Raw genomic sequence first — 20027 nt, forward strand, 5'->3', positions numbered from 1 at the left:
TGTTGCTTTTTAGTGCCTTCAGTCCAGGGGATCTGGGCTAGGAATTGGATCTCATGTGGGTTGTTACTGCAAAGTTATTTCTGAATATTCTAGATTTACAAATCATCTGGTACCCAGCTGTTATGCTGTGTGATTCAGGGTTATGGGTGCCTTGCCTCAAATGTTCTTCAACATTTTCTTCCCTGTGGTTGTGTGGTGATTCAGTTGTTTTTGGTGTGGTGTGCATCTCCTCACATTCATTTGGACTCTTCCTCCCCCAACTTCTGTTATGGAACAAATGAGTCAGTATCTATTGGTGCCAGATTGCCATCCAATATCTTCAAGTTTCCGCTGGTGGGAGGGTGCAGAGAAAAAGGTGCTGATAGCTCACAGAGGGGGCTACCTCTCCTGTTGCCAAACTTCCCTGAGCACAGGGAAGAGAATGGCCACATTTCCCAGAATGAATATTTAAGAAGCATTCAGGATAGACAAGGCCAAGGGAAGGGATCATTCTTGTTCAGTAGGTGGCAGTGTGGTCTCGCTTGAAAATGAGCTACAAATTCTTGAATGTATTTACAGTGCTTTACCATAATACCTTTGACAGCTTTGGGTTGAGATTTTATTCTGAGTATTTTCGTACGTTTTGTCAACTGTTCTTTTTCTAAAAATTTTTTTAAATTTTATTTTATTAAATTTATTGGGGTGACAATTGTTAGTAAAATTACATAGATTTCAGGTGTACAATTCTGTATTACATCATCTATAAATCCCATTGTGTGTTCATCACCCAGAGTCAGTTCTCCTTCCATCACCATATATTCGATCCCCTTACCTCATCTCCCACCCCCACCCCCCCCCCCTTACCCAACCACTAAACTATTGTCTGTGTCTATGAGTTTCTGTTTCTCATTTGTTTGTCTTGTTCTTTTGTTGTTTTTGGTTTATATACCACATATCAGTGAAATCACATGGTTCTCTGCTTTTTCTGTCTGACTTGTTTTGCTCAGCATTACTCTCTCAAGATCCATCCATGTTGTCACAAATGTTCCTATATCATCTTTTCTTACTGCGAATAGTATTCCATTGTGTATATATACCACAACTTCTTTATCCATTCATCTATCGAAGGACATTTTGGTTGTTTCCATGTCTTGGCCACCGTAAACAAAGCTGCAATGAACATTGGAGCACACGTGTCTTTATCTCTAAATGTTTTCAGATTTTTGGGTAGATACCCAGGAGAGGGATTGCTGGGTCATATGGCAATTCTATTCGTAATTCTTTGAGAAACCTCCACACTGCCTTCCATAACGGCTGCACCAGTCTGCATTCCCACCAACAGTGTATGAGGGTTCCTTTTTCTCCACAGCCTCTCCAACATTTGTTGCTATTTGTCTTGTTGATGATAGCCATTCTGACTGGGGTGAGATGATATCTCACTGTGGTTTTGATTTACATTTCTCTGATGATTAGTGATGCTGAGCATTTTTTCATATGTCTATTTGCCATTTGTATGTCCTCTTTGGAGAAATGTCTCTTCAGGTCCTCTGCCCATTTTTCAATTGGGTTGTTTGTTTTTTTGTTGTTGAGTTGCATGATTTCCTTGTATATTTTGGATATTAGCCCCTTATCGGAGGCACTGTTTGCAAAAATCTTCTCCCATTCAGTTGGTGGCCTCTTTATTTTATCAATGGTTTCTTTTGCTGTTCAGAAGCTTTTAAGTTTCATATAGTCCCATTCGTTTATTTTAGCTTTTACTTCCATTGCCTTTGGAGTCAAGTTCATAAAATGCTCTTTGAACCCAAGGTCCATAAGTTTAGTACCTATGTTTTCTTCTATGCAGTTTATTGTGTCAGGTCTTATGCTTAAGTCTTTGATCCATTTTGAATTAACTTTGGTACATGGTGACAAATAGCAGTCCAGTTTCATTCTTTTGCACGTGGCTATCCAATTCTCCCAGCACCATTTATTGAAGAGGCTGTCTTTGCTCCATTGTATGTTTTTAGCTTCTTTGTCAAAAATTATCTGTCCATCTTTATGTGGTTTTATTTCTGGGTTCTCAATTCTATTCCATTGGTCTATGTGTCTGTTTTTCTGCCAATACCATGCTGTTTTGATTATTGTAGCCCTGTAGTACAAGCCAAAGTCAGGAAGTGTGATACCTCCATTATTGTTCTTTTCCTTAAGATTGCTTTGGCTATTCGGGGTCTTTTGTGGTTCCAAACAAATCTGATGATTTTTTGTTCTATTTCTTTAAAATATGCCATTGGGATTTTAATGGGGATTGCATTGAATCTGTATATTGCTTTGGGTAATATGGCCATTTTAACTATGTTGATTCTTCCAATCCATGAGCACGGAATGTCTTTCCACTTCTTTGTGTCTTCTTCAATTTCTTTCAAAAATGTCTTATAGTTTTCAGCATATAGGTCTTTCACATCCTTGGTTAAGTTTATTCCTAGGTATTTTATTCTTTTTGCTGCAATTGCAAAAGGAATTGTTTTTGTATTTTTTCTGAGATTTCATTGTTAGTATATAGGAAGGCAATGGACTTTTGTGCGTTGATTTTGTAGCCAGCAACTTTACTGTATTCGTTGATTGTTTCTAATAGCTTTTTGGTGGAGTCTTTAGGGTTTTCTATATATAGCATCATGTCATCTGCAAAGAGTGATAATTTAACTTCTTCATTCCCAATTTGGATGCCTTTTATTTCTTTCTCTTGCCTGATTGCTCTGGCAAGGACTTCCAACACTATGTTGAAAAGCAGAGGTGATAGGGGACATCCTGTCGTGTTCCTGAACGTAGAGCAAAGGGCTTCAGTTTTTCTCCATTAATTATGAGATTAGCAGAGGGCTTGTCATATATGGCCTTTATTATGTTAAGGTATTTTCCTTCTATACCCATTTTATTAAGTGTTTTAATCATAAATGGATGTTGTATCTTGTCAAATGCTTTTCTGCATCAATTGATATAATCATATGATTTTTGTCCTTTATTTTGTTTATGTGATGTATCACATTGATGGATTTTGGATGTTGAACCATCCTTGTGCCCCGGGATGAACCCCACTTGGTCGTGATGAATAATCTTTTTAATGCATTGTTGTATTCGATTTGCTAGAATTTTATTTAGGATTTTTGCATCGGTATTCATTAGAGATATTGGTCTGTAGTTTTCTTTTTGTGCTGTCCTTACCAGGTTTTGGTATCAGGGTAATGTTGGCCTCATAAAATGAGTTAGGGAGTACTGTCTCTTCTTCAATTTTTGGAAGAGTTTGTGCAGAATTGGTATTAGATCCTCTTTGAAGGTTTGGTAGAATTCACTAGTGAAGCCATCTGGTCCCGGACTTTTGCTTTTGGGAAGGTTTTGGATGACTGATTCAATTTCATTACTGGTGATCGGTCTGTTTAGATTTTCCAGTTCTTCATGGTTCAGCCTTGGAAGGCTATATGTTTCTAAGAACTTGTCCATTTCTTCTAGGTTGTTGAATTTGGTGGCATATAGTCCTTCATAGTATTCTTGGATGATCCTTTGTATTTCTGTGGTGTCCGTGATAACTTCCCTTTTACGTTTCTGATTTTGTTAATCAGTGTCTTCTCTCTTTTATCTTAGTAAGTCTAGCCAAGGGTTTGTCAATTTTGTTAATCTTTTCAAAGAACCAGCTCTTTGTCACATTAATTTTTTCTATTGTCTTTTTGTTCTCTATTTCATTTAGTTCTGCTCTAATTTTTGTTATTTCCTTTCTTCTGCTGACCTTGGGTTTTACTTGTTCTTCTTTGTCTAGTTCTTTAAGGTGTAACATGAGGTTATTTATTTGGGAGTTTTCTTGTTTCTTGAGGTAGGCCTGTAATGAGATAAATTTCCCTCTTAAAACTGCTTTCGCTGCATCCCAAAAATTTTGGTAGGATGTATTTTCATTGTCATTTGTTTCTATGTATCTTTTGATCTCTCCTCTAATTTCTTCTTTGACCCAGTCCTTCTTTAAAAGTATGTTGTTTAATCTCCATGTATTTGTGTTTTTTCCCGCTTTCTTTTTACAGTTGATATCCAATTTCAAAGCCCTGTGATCAGAGAATATGCATGGTATGATTTCAATCTTCTTAAATTTGTTGAGACTGATTTTATGTCCCAATATATGGTCTATCCTTGAGAATGTTCCATGTACACTAGAAAAGAATGTATAGTCTGATGTTTTAGGATGAAGTGCTCTATAAATGTCAATTATGTCCATTTCATCTAATGTGTCATTTAGGGCTACTATTTCGTTATTTATTTTCTGTTTGGATGATCTATCCATAGCTGTCAATGATGTATTTAAGTCCCCTAGTATAATTGTGTTTTGGGCAATTTCTCCCTTTAGTTCTGTTAGTAGTTGCTTGGTGTTATTTGGTGCTCCCTGATTGGGGGCATAAATATTGATGACTGTTATGTCTTCTTGTTGTACAGTCTCCTTCACCATTATGAAATGTCCATCTTTGTCTCTTGTTATCTTTTTCACCTTGAAGTCTGTTTCATCTGATATCATTATGGCTACACCTGATTTTCTCTGGGTACCATTTGCTTGGAGTGTCAATTTCCACCCTTTCACTTTGAGTCTATGCTTGTCCTTGTAGCTGAGATGTGTCTCTTGGAGACAGCATATGGTTGGGTTTAGTTTTTTGATCCAATCTGCTACTCTGTGCCTTTTTATTGGTGAGTTCAGTCCATTTACATTTAGGGTGATTATTGATATGTGAGGATTTCCTGTCATTCTATCTTTAGTTTTCTGGTAAGGCTGTGTCTCCATTGTTTCTTTGCCTTTTTGTTGTTGTCTATTATTTCTGTGTGGTGGTATTCTATGATGTTTCCCTCTGTTTCTTCTTTTATTTCAGTATATATTTCAGTTCTGGATTTATTTTGAGTGGTTACCCTTAAGTTTATGTAAAAGAAAGTTTGATATTTAGAGTATTCCATTTTCTTCAGCACTCTTACTTTCTCCAATCCCATATTCCGGTTCAGGCCTTTACTCTCTCCCTTTTTGAGTTTTGGTTGCCACAAATCGTCCCTCTTGATGGTGGTCCAATAACCTCCTTTAGTATTTCTGATAGTGCAGGTCGTGTATTATAAAATTCCCTCAGCTTCTGTTTGTCTGGAAAGGTCTTTATTCCTCCGTCATATCTAAAGGATAACTTTGCTGGATATATTATTCTTGGGTCATGATTTCTGTCTTTCAATAGTTTGAATATTTGGTTCTACTCCCTCCTGGCTTGTAGAGTTTCTGCTGAAAAATCTGACGATAATCTAATGGGCTTTCCTTTGTAAGATACAGTCTTCTTTTCCCTGGCTGCCTTGAGGATTCTTTCTTTGTCGTTGATTTTAGACAGCTTCAATACAATGTGCCTTGGAGAAGGCCTGTTGGGATTGAGGTAACTAGGTGTTCTATTTGCTTCTTGGATTCGAGGGTCCAGTTCTGTCCACAAATTTGGGAAGTTCTCATCGACAATTTGTTTGAATATATTCTCTGTTCCCTTCTCTCTTTCTTCTCCTTCTGGTATGCCCATTATTCTTATATTGCTCTTTCTGATGGAGTCAGAAAGTTCTTGTAGAGTTCTTTCATTTCTTTTAAGTCTCAAGTCTCTTTCTTCTTCTATCTGTGTCATTTCCAGGTTTCTATCTTCGATGTCACTGATTCTTTCCTCCATCTGGTCAACTCTACTACCTAAGCTGGTTATTTCATTCTTAATTTCTTCTATTGAGTTCTTAATCTCCAGAAATTCTATTTGGTTCTTTTTTAAGATTTCAATCTCTTTCGTAAAATGCTCATGCTGTTCTTTGATTGAGTTTCTGAGTTCATTTAACTGCCTATCTGTGTTTTCTTGTATCTCGTTGAGTTTTTTCAGAACTGCAATCTTGAATTCTCTGTCATTTAAGTCACATATTTCTGTATCTTTAAGTGCCTTCTCTGGAGATTTTTTACTTTCTTTCTGAGCTATCTTGTTGCCTTGGTTATTCATGGCGATTACTGGTTTACTATTTCTCTTCCTAGACATCTACAGGAGTGACTTCTGCAACAGGTTGATAGGAAGAGGTCTTTCGTTTGTTTTCCAGTACTTGTTGGTAGAATGTCTTATTATTTCTTCAACTGCAATTTGTTTTTCTTCTCCCACACGGTAGTGCTATGGTTTCTCTGCACTATTCCAACTTCTCACACAATGGGGGGATTCCCTGGGTGACAGGCTTCTCCTCTGTTAATAGTTCGTCCAGGTCACGGGGCACAGTGTCCAGGTGGGTATGCGGAGAGCTTTTGATGTTCCAAAGCTCTTCCAGTTCCTGATTCAGAGCCCATGTTTCAGCAGTTCTGTTTACTCCTGCAGGGATATGTCCAGATAGGTGGGGTCAGGGGCGGGGTGAGTTGTGAGAGGAGGCCCAGAGCTATGGCGGCATCCACCACCACAGCCGGTCCTGCTTTCATGGCTCCCTCCCCTTTGCCGGAACTAGTTGGGCTGTGAATTTGTGTCTGCGGCCCACAGTTCTCAAAACAGCAAATTTTCTGTTGTTTTGATCTGACACTGCTACTGTTTTGCTTCTAGCATCGGGCAGGTGGGGGCGGGGCGACCTCTGGGAGGGGTGAGAGGGGGCGGCTAGTCTCAGTGCCTAAGGCTCCGTTCTCTGCTCGGCAATGCGGGTTAAACCACCGTTTTCAGCCTTCTTCCCTCAGTGTTTTCTCCGAGGTCTCTGTCGTGAGTGTTGGGTTCAGCCGTGTTATATGCTGTCCCCTCAGCCCTGTGGGCCACAAGCGGAGCCCTAGCAGTCCGAGTTCTTCCCTCACTCACAGCTGTGGTAGTTTCGGGAAGCAGCCGAGCTCGGAGCACTGAGCTAGGTCTGCGCCCTCCCCCGCGCAGCTCCGTCTCCGCTCTTCTCCCTTCCCTCCTCCCTCCACTCGCGCGAATCTCCCACCTGTAGTTGATTTCAGTCGGTAGTGGGCCTCTTCGTGTTGCCTGTCTGCTGTGCAGGGAGTCCTTTGTGGAATTTTTGTTGTTCGATTCTTTTTAAATTCCAGGGGAGCTTTACAGAGGCTTACCTCACGCCGCCATTTTTCCGGAAGTTAACGATGATTTATTGACTGGATAGCCATGCTCCCCGACACTTTTTATTTGGGGAGGCCTGATTAATGCAAAGTAAGTCATGTTGCATTTCAGTTCTCTACCATTTTATCCCATTTTTCTCTCTTTTCACCTGGCTTAATTGTAACTGCCCTCATCCTATGCCTATATAAAATTACCTCAGTCGACCCCTGGGCTGACTGGGGGAGGGGACTTATTGCTATTGATCTTCTCCTACTTCAGCAGTACCTCAAGTTCCAGTCTTCCTCTTCCTAGATTCCAAGCAGAATTCTACATGGAGTTAACTTATCTAGCAAGTCCACCTTTCTTAAAGAGCCCCTAAGATCTCATGGGTCAGTATGCTCATAATATGTTATTCTAACAATGGGCTACTGGAAGCAATAGCTTAAGTGATGGCATCCAAACTATTCAGAGTGGTTGATAAAAACGTGCATTACTAGGACCTACAACAGATTTTTTCTAAATTAGAAACTCAAGGGATTGGCACATGAGGATCTGCATTTTAATAAAATTCTTAGGTCATTTTGAAATGTACTAACTGTTGATAATTACTACCTTATGTCATGCTTAAAATTAAAGCATTTGTTGCAGGTGTGTTAGCAGGTAGCAATGGTCATTTTTGGGCTGGGTTATGATTACTTGCCTTTAAAATTACATTTCATATGTCATTATTGCCCACTTCCCAACACACCCCTACCCCATATACATACAGTGGACGAGAATCTTTGTCTGAATATGGATTTGTCTTCCCAAAATCTTGGGATTCACTTGTCTGATGAAGGTTTATGCATAACCTGTGACGTCTCTAATGATTTTTTCTGCAAAAAATATAATTTCTGTTTCTAGCTAGATTTCATGGCATACACTATGTTTTATAAATATTTACTGAATATTTATATGTTTTCCACATAGTAGAATGCACTCTATTTTACCATAACAAGGGAACATAACTCATTCTTTTATGATTTGAAATCAGTTATGACATAAAAGAAAGAGGTAGGTTGGTAGATAAATGGGAGAAGTCCTCCAAAGATAATTGTATTTTATGTCCTATCTTGTAGTCTTGTTCTCCTCTCTTGGGGAGATTCATCCTTTATGAGTGTCCTGTAAAGTAAGGTAGGAAAAAGAAGAAAATAAGAATATGTTATGAATCTGTTTCTCCCTTGGGCTTCAGTGTAATCTTTTCCCATGGGCAGATGTTTTAAACCTCAGATATCTGTATTCAATGAAGAGAAACATAGTAAATAAAAATATGACTCAAAAGCAACCTTGATGCCAGGAGCTCTATTTCCTGCCTGTTCTTAGAATTGGTGCCGTAACTTATCTACTGAATTTTATGTTCATACAGTAGAAATATAGACTCTCTGATTGTAGAGAAGCCAGGCTCAAGTAAGTAAGGAATCCCTGCTCTCAATATAAAGTGCAGAGCTGCTCTGTAGCTATGCTGCTACTTGTGCAAGGGTGATTGGTGACACCAAAGCCACACTTTGTCCATTCTATATGATTTGCAAGGCATGTATTTCACCCTTCCACCTATTACCATCAAATAAGATAACTGATTTTGAATTTGTGAGAATTACCTCTCTAACTTCTATGTTTTTAGTAGGTCCTTCAAAATTCTGGGAAGATTTACTGGGATCCTAGATTTGCTCACATCACAATGTTGATTTTTCAAGGAAGTGAAACTGGCGATTGCCCTGATAATTATAGGAAAAGAGGCAGTACTATCTGCTTATCAAAGCTCAGATGGAGATAGTGACCCATTTTTAGATAGGTCCTTTGGCAAATTCACTCACCCACTTCATACATAGAAAATCCTCATTTAAGGCTTAAAAATGTCACATTAAATATCAAGGTAAAATGCTGTATTCATTTAATTCGTTGAGTTAAAAAGTATATATTCTCAATTCAGTTAATTTTTTCAAACATCTGAAACCATCATCTTTAGTAACTTCATTGGTTTTTCAGTTGCAAATGGGGACAGCTAAGGTAAATGGACCATGGAGGATGTTTTCCCCCTATGAATCATGCAAGCCAGTGAAATAGAAACACACTGATGATGTTCAAGTTTTTCCGTTTAGCACTAGTTACATAGATAAGGAAACAAGCGTGTCTTGTATCTGTGATACAGAGGAATCTCTCTGTCTATTATAAGTAGACATCCTCATTTGAGCTTTTGAGAAGAATAATTCTGTTTTTAATGAGACCCTAATGAAGTGGTAGGTTAGTTATATAACTTTATACTCAACACACTTCTGTACTGAAGTGCCACCACCACCATCATCAGCTTAGTGAACTTGATTCATTCACATCTGAGGAACACTTTACCCTGCTTTCATGAGATATTGCTGTCCTTGCTGTGACTGATGATATTTGGATGAACATCAAATTTTTCAAACTGTGGAGTTGGGGTTACAATGACTGAGTCAGACTGTTGAGTCATGACCATGCAGAAGTTGGTCAGCAGGAAAATAATAAGGCAGATATATAGAGAGCAATGGAGATGAGAGAGTGAGAGACAGAGAAAGAGAGAGAGAGAGAGAGAGAGACAGAGAGAGACAGAGAGAGACAGAGAGAGAGAGTTTATAGACTTTATAGTTTTTGTAGGATCCAATACTTCTTGCAAAGGGATTCTATAAGAATATCTTCCATTCATAAAATAAATCTCCTTTTCTCTTTTCTAAAATAAATCTACTTTCAGTGGGCTTCTGCTCCTTGCAACCTATAAACCATGAGTAGGAATAATTTGAACTTGGTACACAAACATTTATAATATACTTCCAAAGGGATTTCATATCTACAGAGGGTGCCAAATATGTATACACATTTTAAGAAAGTAAAAACTATTAATTGTAATACTCAACATATAACAATAATAAAAGATGACTACAAGTCACATTTGAGTTCTGCAATTACAAGAAAAACTCAAAGTGGTTAGCATCAAACATCCAGATACTTCTGATTATGGCAAACTACTGTTTGACCATAGATAACATCTCTTAAAATGTGTATACATTTTTGGCACCCCTGGTATTATCTTCCTTGTACCCCATAGCAATCTTATGTTAGAAACAAAGGGATGGGTGATAGCTGCTTCAAAATCTAAAGAAAGCAAGGCCTCAATTGGAAAAGGGGCTTGCCTTAAGACACACAGCTAAGTAGAAACAGAATCAGGCCTAAAATCCATGTCTCCCAGCTCCTGTGCCTAGTGCTTGGCACTTACTAGGCACCCAAGAGTTATTTTTAGGTTGATGGATATATCCAAAGGAGCATGGATTACTCCAGTCAGAAACAATGAAACAGTATCTGGTCTTTTAATAGACATGAATACTTTGAGGGAACCTAGCAACAACAACAAATAAAAACCTCTAGAGTCTCAAGCAAATCTTCCCATTTGAACTTCTTCAGTTAAGTAAAGGCAGTTTATTTGTCCCCTTGTGTCTCTGCAACAGAGTGCAAATCAGATTTTGCGTTTGAAAATATTCACCCTATCTGAACTCTCTGCTACTACTGCCAGTGGAAGTGCCAATTATGTGACTCAGTTTGGTGATTTCTATCTCAAGGTTTAAAACAAAAAGTGTCCCTGGGGTGAAACGTTGAATGCCAACTCATGTAGAAACAACTTTCTCAGGCAAGTTAAAAAGCTCTGAAGACCATCCTTTAGAACTGGAATGCTGACAGGACCTAACTTCTAATTGAATATTTAGAGCTGTGAATTGATGTATACATTCAACTTTAACTGTTAAGCAGTTGGTACCTCTCCAGGCAAGCCCTGATAGGGCCTGATGTTAAAGCATTACATATGTTTCAGTGCTACTTTCCTATTTTATTTTCTAAGCAATGATTGATCTAACCTGTCTGTTGAAAACAAATACTGAGATGTGCATAAGTGGCTGGGGGGAAGTTGTGGGGTATGGTTTACAGTGCTGTTCTATGGTATATTAAATAGGTAGTAAACAGACAAGATAATACATCCTGTTTTAAGAACATATATGTTTTTGAAAAATAGTCGGTAACCACAAGATGGTCATGGGGGTTTGAAAATTAATTTGGGGAACGTACAGAGGGATAGTGGATGGGGGGAGGGGGGGATCACACAGTGTGAGGGATATAAATGATAAACGTCTAAGTTTTGCTTTGTCTTGTGCACCTGAAACTAATTAAAAAACAAACAAACAAAAAAGACATTAGGTAGGAAAAAAAAATCAGGAAACTTAAAAACACATTGTGTTTGATTAAGTATTCTATTTCTATTTTTAGAAATTTATTATTCATACATGAAAAAAGAAGATATGGCAAAAAACGTTTATCTGTGGTGATTTGAATTCTTCATACTTTTATGCATTTTTTCAAAATATGCCATGTGTATGCTTTACATTAAAGAAATAACAACAGTGTTTTAACCTTACAAAATAAAGTTTAAAAAACCCTGTGTCAAAAAAAAAAAAAAAGAAGAAGAAGAAGAACATATATGTTTCACTGAGTATTTCACGTGGTCTCCAAAGGTTTATGTTGCCCATTTAAATAAAAGAAAACCAATAAGAAGATGAAAAAAAGTTGCTATTCTGTGACTTTTACTTATAAACAAAGTAGAATTGAAGAGTGATGCTAAAGAAAGAACGATTTTAGAAACATGGTCCATTGAAAAAATGTGGATTATAAAACAGTAGTTGTCAAAGAAGGGGGTTATTAAGAACACTGGGTTAGACTATGGCTTGCATGAGGAGGTAGGGTGAGAGATAAGACTAGAAATACAGATTGAAAACATATTATGGACAGTATTAAATACTGTGCTAAAAAGATTCAACTTCATTGTATAAGCAATGGCATAATTATTCAGCTTTCTATTCTTTAATAGCTTCCCCACTTATCTCTATGCTTCCATTCATACTCCCTTTCAGTCCGTCCTGAATAGACTAACTTTCCTAAAACTGTTTCCACCATTTTTGTGCCCACTTAAGAACCTAAATGGTGCTTTTTAGGACCCTACATCTTGTATCTTTTCACCTTCAAAAATATTTTTTTATAAACTGTCTTGTATTACCGTCCACTGTTACCCATATATCTGCTATTCCACTAAATAGATTCTAACTATATTTTAAAAAATCTCTTATACACCTGAAACCAATGTAACTTTACTAACAATTGTCATCCCAATAAACTTTAATTTAAAAAATATCTTATAAAGTGTTTTTTCAACATTGGCTGTATGTTAGAATGATCTAAGGAGCTTCCAATATTTCTGTGCCCAGACCCATCCCTAACTGATTATATCAGAATTTCTAGGGGTGGGGCTTAGACATCACTCATATTGAAAACTTCCCAGGTGACTAAATGTGCAGCCACATTTGAGAACCAGTGCCCTGAAATCTGATATGAAGCCCATGGTATGAAGCCCATAGTATATGCTCACTTCAGACTTGTTGAAATAATGTTGATATCACATTGATCAATTTCCACAGCGCTTATACTTACTTATCAAACGGGATCTCTAATGCTCCTGTGGAAATATCAAAGCTGTTAGTTCTGTGTTTGGAAAGAGGAAATGACTTTATCAATATTCTCATTTTAAAAAGCAGATCACAAGTATAACAGGAACTCCCAAAACCAAAGGACTATTGAAGTTTTTCCTGGTAAACTGATTACAAATATCTTCATCAGTCAATTTGATTAATTACAGCATACACACATTGAAGTAGCCAGTTTGTCTGAAGACTTGCTGTTAAATTGCTTGTGAAGTAATTTAAGATTTATATCCCAAATATTTTTTCTTTATTTAGATTAAAAGTTATTGGGGTGACAATAGCTAGTAAAGTTACATATGTTTCAAGTGTACAATTATGTAATACATCATGTATATATTACACTGGGTGTTCATGAGGGCAAACAGGATCAAATATATGGTGATGGAAGAAGAACTGACTCTGGGTGTTGAACCCCCAGAGAATTCTAAACTACTCTTTTAAGGCAGCAAGTTCTAGTAAATATGCCATTATTGCACACTATTGGAGGAATCAGATGAGCATTTAATTCTGGCATTTAACAATAATAACAAAGGTAATAGGTTTAGAAAACTTGCCTTTACCCATTCTCCAAGCTTGCCTTTTAGAAAAAAGAATACCAGTGGGGCCATAGAAGAACATAGGCTTTTTAAACATATGGTACTGAGACAATGGGGGAGGGAGAGTTAAGACCCAGAGTATGTGCATGACTGCAGGACTCCTTTAACCTAAACCCTCTTTGAACAGGATATTTCCCCCTGACTAAGCTACATTATTTCTCTGCCCCTCTTTCCAGCTTGGTCCATGTGAAAAACAGGAATAGCACACATCCACCTTCCATGTTACAAGCATGGGGAAAAGCTTCAAGTAAATTGGTTCTGGATAAATTCTACTTTTCTTCCCAAGAGTGTCCTAATTATGACCTTTCATGAGACCCATTTACCCTTGTTTCTTACCCTGGATAATAATCCCTCCATTTGCCAGATAATCACACTAAAAGCTTAAAACCTGGGCATCATCTTGGCCATCTTCCTGTTACTCACTTCCTATTCCCTCCAATAAACCCAAAATTTCTGCAATTCCTGTAGGTCAATGGTACTCAAACTTTAGCATGAGCAAGAAGCACCCAGAGGTCTCCTTAAAGCACATAATGCTAGCAAATAACCTATACATATTGGTAGCCGCTAAAAATTCCTCATGAGAAGGTAGAGCCTGCTGGGCCAGGTGCAGAGATAAAAATGATATATTTATTATTATATCTACCCATTAGAGGAGAACATTAGCACAGTTACTCCAAGATCAGCAGATAATCTATGCATCCTTGATACTTGATTTAGAGGTGCATCATATTACAGATTTACTTTTGTGTTTTACTGAAACCCATAGGAATACCACTTGTCTGGAACCAAGCATGGGCACATTAGATATGGAGAATTGATAGTTTAGCAATTAAACATTCCTCTGACTAATCCCCACAGAAGTTATTCCTCGTCAAAATATCAATTTTGAGAACTGAGATTATTCCACCTGAATCTGTATTGCCTTATAATGTTCTCCATTTATTTCAATATATTTGGTTTATTGCTCTAACTAGATTAAAAACACTTTAAAACATTTTTAAATGAAATGGTTGTTTATTGAGCAAAATTTTATGCAAAGATAATTTTGCTAAATTCTTCCATATACATTACATCATTGCTTCTCAGAACATTCATGTGAAATAGAATATTTTTTATCTCTTTTTATAGATGAAATGCTGACAACTTAAGTAAACCTGTGTAAGGCCACGCCACCACTTCAGGTATTCACAGCCAGGAATTCCCATCACACATTACTACCTTTTCATTGTTGGTGCCTATTAGTCCCTTTTATCTGGCTCCATGATTTCTCTAAATGTTTGGCAAGATATGTCCATTTCGTATGTCTAAGTTGATGGAGAAGTGAACCAGAATCTCTTGGTTAGTTATCAATGTTAGCAAGGAATCATAATTATTTAACTGGAAACAAGAGTAGCCTAAACCCCATTTGAGGCTAGACTCACTAAGGAAAATGAAGAAAAGACACAAATAAACAAAATCAGAAATGAAAGAGAATATGATGGATAGCACAGAACTTCAAAGGATCATAAGATAATATAAGGAAGGACTATATGCTACCAACTTCAATAATCAAGGAGAAATGTAAAAGTTATTTAAAATATATCACCATCACAGACTGAATCACAAAGAACTGGAAAATCTAAATAGACCGATCAACAGTAAGGAAATTGAGTCAGTCATCCAAAACTTTCCCCAAAGCAAAAGTCCAGGACCAGATGGTGTCCCTAGTGAATTCTACCAAAGATTTAAAGATGATTTAACACCTGTCCTGCTCAAACTCTTCCCAAAAAAATTGAAGAAGAAGAAATACTTCCTAACTCATTTTTTTAAAGTTTATTGGGGTGACAATTGTTAGTAAAGTTACATAGATTTCAGGTGTACAATTCTGTAATATAACATCTAGATATCACATTCTGTGTTCACCACCCAGAGTCAGTTGTCTTTCCATCACCATATATTTGATCCCCTTCACCCTCATCTCCCATCCCCCTCCCCCTTACCCTCTGGGAACCACTAAACTATTGCCTGTCTATGAATTTTTGTTTCTTTATTTGTTTGTCTTGTTCTTTTGTTATTTTTAGTTTTATATACCACTTATCAGTGAAATCATATGGTTCTCAACTTTTTCTGTCTGACTTATGTCACTTAGCATTATAATCTCAAGATCCTTCCTCGTTGTTGCAGATGGTACTGTTTCATCTTTTCTTATGACAGAATAGTATTCCATTGTGTATGTATTCCACAACTTCTTAATCCATTCATCTATTGAAGGAGACTTTGATTGTTTACATATATTGGCCATCATAAATAAAACTGCAATGAACATTTATGAGGCCAACATTAACCTGATACTAAAACCTGGTAAGGATAACAAAAACAAAAACAAAGGCAAGGAAAACTACAGACCGATATCTCTGATAAATACAGATGCAAAAATTTTGAATAAAATGCTAGCAAATAAAATATAACAGTACATTACAAAGATCATATAACACTATCTAGTCTATTAGGGTTTGTCCCAGGGTCACAAAGATGATTCAGCATATGCAAATTGATCAATGTGATACGGCACATAAACACAACAAGGAATAAATATTGTATGATCACATCAATAGACGCAGAAAAAACATTTGACAACAACAAGACAAATAATAACAAATGTTGCAGAGGCTGTGGAGAAAAAGGAACCCTCATGCACTGTTGGTGGGAATGCAGGTTGGTGTAGCTGCTATGGAAGTCAGTGTGGACATTCCTGAAACAATTAAGAATAGAATTACCATATGACCCAGCAATCTCTCTCCTTGGTGTCTATCCAAAAAATCTGAAAACATTTATACATTAAGACAAGTGTGCTCCAATGTCCATTGCAGCTTTATTTATGGTGGCCAATACATGGAAACAATCAAAATGTCCTTCAACAGATGAATGAATAAAGAAATTGTGGTATATATACACAATGGAATACTATTCTGCCATAAGAATAGATGAAATAGTACCATTTGTGACAACATGAATGGATCTTGAGATTATAATACTAAACGACATAAGTCAGACAGAAAAAGTAGAGAATCATATGATTTCACTGATATGTGGTATATAAAACTTTAAACAACAAAAGAACAAGACAGACAATTAAAGAAACAAAAACTCATAGACACAGACAACAGTTTATTGGTTACCCAAGGATGAGCGGGGAGGGGAGTGGTAGATGAGGCTAAAGGGGATCAAATATATGTTGATAGTAGGAGAACTAACTCTGGGTGGTGAACACACAATGTGATATATAGATGATGTATTACAGAATTGTACACCTGAAGTCTGTGTAACTTTGCTAACAATTGTCACCCCAGTAAATTTAATTATTAAAAAAAAAAACATTAAAAAATGATTGACTGAGTTAGTTAGAATGCAGTGCTCATAACACTCAGGTCTCCTGTTCAATTACTTGAGTTAGATCTGATCTGTGCCCTCCAAAACTAGATTGAAAAAAGAAACAAATTAACAACAATGATAACAACAACAACAACAACAACAAAACCCAATGAGTTGAGTTGGAGCTGATGGGTCTTGGAAAAAACACACTGTTTCCTAATATTCCCCAGTAAAATTTTTTGTTTAAAAATAAATGAATGGTTGCAACTCAACAACAAAAAAACAAACAACCCAATTGAAAAATGGGCAGAGGACTTGAAGAGACATTTCTCCAAAGAGGACATACAAATGGCAAATAAACATATGAAAAAATGCTCAACATCACTAATCATCAGAGAAATGCAAATCAAAACCACAATGAGATATCACCTCACCCCAGTCAGAATGGCTATCATCAACAAGACAAATAGAAACAAATGTTGGAGAGGCTGTGGAGAAAAAGGAACCCTCATACACTGTTGGTGGGAATGCAGACTGGTGCAGCCATTATGGAAGGCAGTGTGGATGTTCCTCAAAGAATTACGAATAGAATTGCCGTATGACCCAGCAATCCCTCTCCTGGGTATCTACCCAAAAAATCTGAAAACATTTAGAGATAAAGACACGTGTGCGCCAATGTGCATTGCAGCTTTGTTTACGGTGGCCAAGACATGGAAACAACCAAAATGTCCTTCGATAGATGAATGGATAAAGAATTTGTGGTACATATACACAATGGAATACTATTCGGCAGTGAGAAAAGATGATATAGGAACATTTGTGACAACATGGATGGATCTTGAGAGAGTAATGCTGAGCGAAACAAGTCAGACAGAAAAAGCAGAGAACCATGTGATTTCACTGATATGTGGTATATAAACCAAAAACAACAAAAGAACAAGACAAACAAATGAGAAACAGAAACTCATAGACACGGACAATAGTTTAGTGGTTGCCAGAGGGTAAGGGGGGTGGGGGTGGAGGTGAGGGTAAGGGGGATCGAATATATGGTGATGGAAGAAGTGACTCTGGGTGATGAACACACAATGGGATTTATAGATGATGTAATACAGAATTGTACACCTGAAATCTATGTAATTTTACTAACAATTGTCACCCCAATAAATTTAATTAAAAAAAAAATGAATGGAATTATGTCAAGGTAAAAAGCTTCTGCACAGCAAAAGCAACCATCAACAAAACAAAGAGGCAACCCACCGAATGGGAGAAGTTGTTTGCAAACAACACCTACAATAAGGGGCTAATATCCAAAATATGTAAAGAAGTCATAGAATTCAACAAAACCAAACCAAATCAAAACAAACAAACAAGCCAAATCCCCAGACAATCCAATTAAAAAATGGGCAGAGGACATGAACAGACACTTCTCCCTTAAAGATATATAAACGGAAAACATATATGAAAAAATGCCCAACTTCACTAGCTATTAGGGAAATGTGAATAGAAACCACAATGAGATACAACCTCACAACTGTTGCAATGGCTCTTATCAACAAGACAAATAATAACAAGTGTTGGAGAAGTTGTGGAGAAAAAGGAATCTGCCCTGCTGATGGGTATGTAAATTGGTACAGTCACTATGGTAAACAGTATAGAGGTTTCTCAAAATATTAATAGGATTACCATATGACCCAGCAATTCCTCTTCTGGGTATCTACTCCCAAAATCCGTAAACATTTATCCATTAAGACGTATGTAACCCTTTGTTCATTGCAACATTATTCACAGTAGCCAAGACATGAGAACAAACAAAGTGTCCTTTAATAGATGATTGGATAAAGAAGATGTGGTATATATATACAATGGAATATTGCTTGGCCATAAGAGAAGATCAAATACTGCCATTTTGACAATGTGTGTGGAGCTTGAGATTAGCATGCTAAACAAAATAAATCAGACAGAAAAGTTGAGAACCATATGACTTCACTCATATATGTGATATTAAAAAGGAAGTAACAAATAAACAAGGAAAACAAATAAACAAAAACTCACAGACACAGACAACAGTTTAGGGATTACCAGAAGGGAAGGGGGAAAAATGGGCGTGAAATATATGGTGATGGAAGGAGAATTGACTCTGAGTGGTGAACACACAATGCAATATATAGATGATGTAATACAGAATTGTACACCTGAAACCTGAAAATTCTTATGATGCTTTCATTCTCACTTGAAGAGATTTTGGGAAGCATATTTTGAGTCTCACTTCATCTGTGAATTTCAAAATGTGCATGGATCATCATTGTCAGAGGAACAGAGAGATACTTATTTGTCCATGGGCACTAAGCCAGCTTATCCATTTTTCACCACTCACTCATTTTCTAAAAATGAATCTTTCATTTTTTTTTTTTTTTCCTTTTTACAAGCTGGATGGAAACACATTTATGTCAACTTTTCAGCTATAAACCTCCTTTGAAACTTTCACAGGAGTACTAGTATGTCAGCCAGGAGAAAAATAACTGATTAAAAACCAAAATGATATATAATGTCTATTAATCAATTATATGGAACTACTTTATGTCCTGAATGCAAAATGTTGAAATGCATCTCTAAAGGATCAATATTGTTTCTAAGTAACTAAAGCTAAATCAATATCAGCTCTACAGTTCACTTTGGTAAAAGATTATTAGATCAAATACAGACTGCCCAGAAAGTTTTCAGAGTAAATTATTTCCCATTTGTCTTTTTAGATATTTGTTTATTTGTTTATTTCTGTATGCACGTGAAACACATTTATAATATTACTGTTGAAGTAAGGCAAATTATCTTAGAGGAATTGTATTAGACTTATTGTATAGGGTTTTTAAGTCTCAAAGGACTTGATTTGACTTTTGTATGTCCAAAATCACAGTAATAACAGGATTCAGTTTTATTGTGTATTACAGATTTTTTTCTTTTTATTGGATTTCTTTCTTTTTTATTATTAATTTCAGATGTACAAAACAATGTAATAGACATTTTCCCCCTCACAAAGCCTCCCTCCTCCTATCTATTGCCCCTCCAACGTTGTATATATCTATTACAATTCCATTGACTCTATTCCCTATGCTGTACTCCATATCCCGTGTCTATGTATATATTAAATTATAGTTGACATACAATATTATTCAGCTTCAGGTTTAGTTGTACAATGCAGTGGTCAAACATTTACACTGTCCATGAAGTGGTCTTCCTAATAAGACATGTGCCCATCTGACACCCTACAAAATCTTTACAACATTATTGATTATATTCCCCAAACTGTCTTCATTTCCCCTTGTCAATATTGTAGTTTACCAATTTATTCTGTCTACTGCCTCACCCTTCTCCCTCATCCCCACCCCACTCCTATCTAACAACCATCAGTTTTCCTCTATATCTCTGAGACTATTTCTCTTTACTTTCCTCATTTATTCAGTTCTTTAGATTTCATA

Source organism: Rhinolophus sinicus, chromosome X, assembly GCF_036562045.2.
Source record: "Rhinolophus sinicus isolate RSC01 chromosome X, ASM3656204v1, whole genome shotgun sequence".
NCBI classification, from domain to species: Eukaryota; Metazoa; Chordata; class Mammalia; order Chiroptera; family Rhinolophidae; genus Rhinolophus; species Rhinolophus sinicus.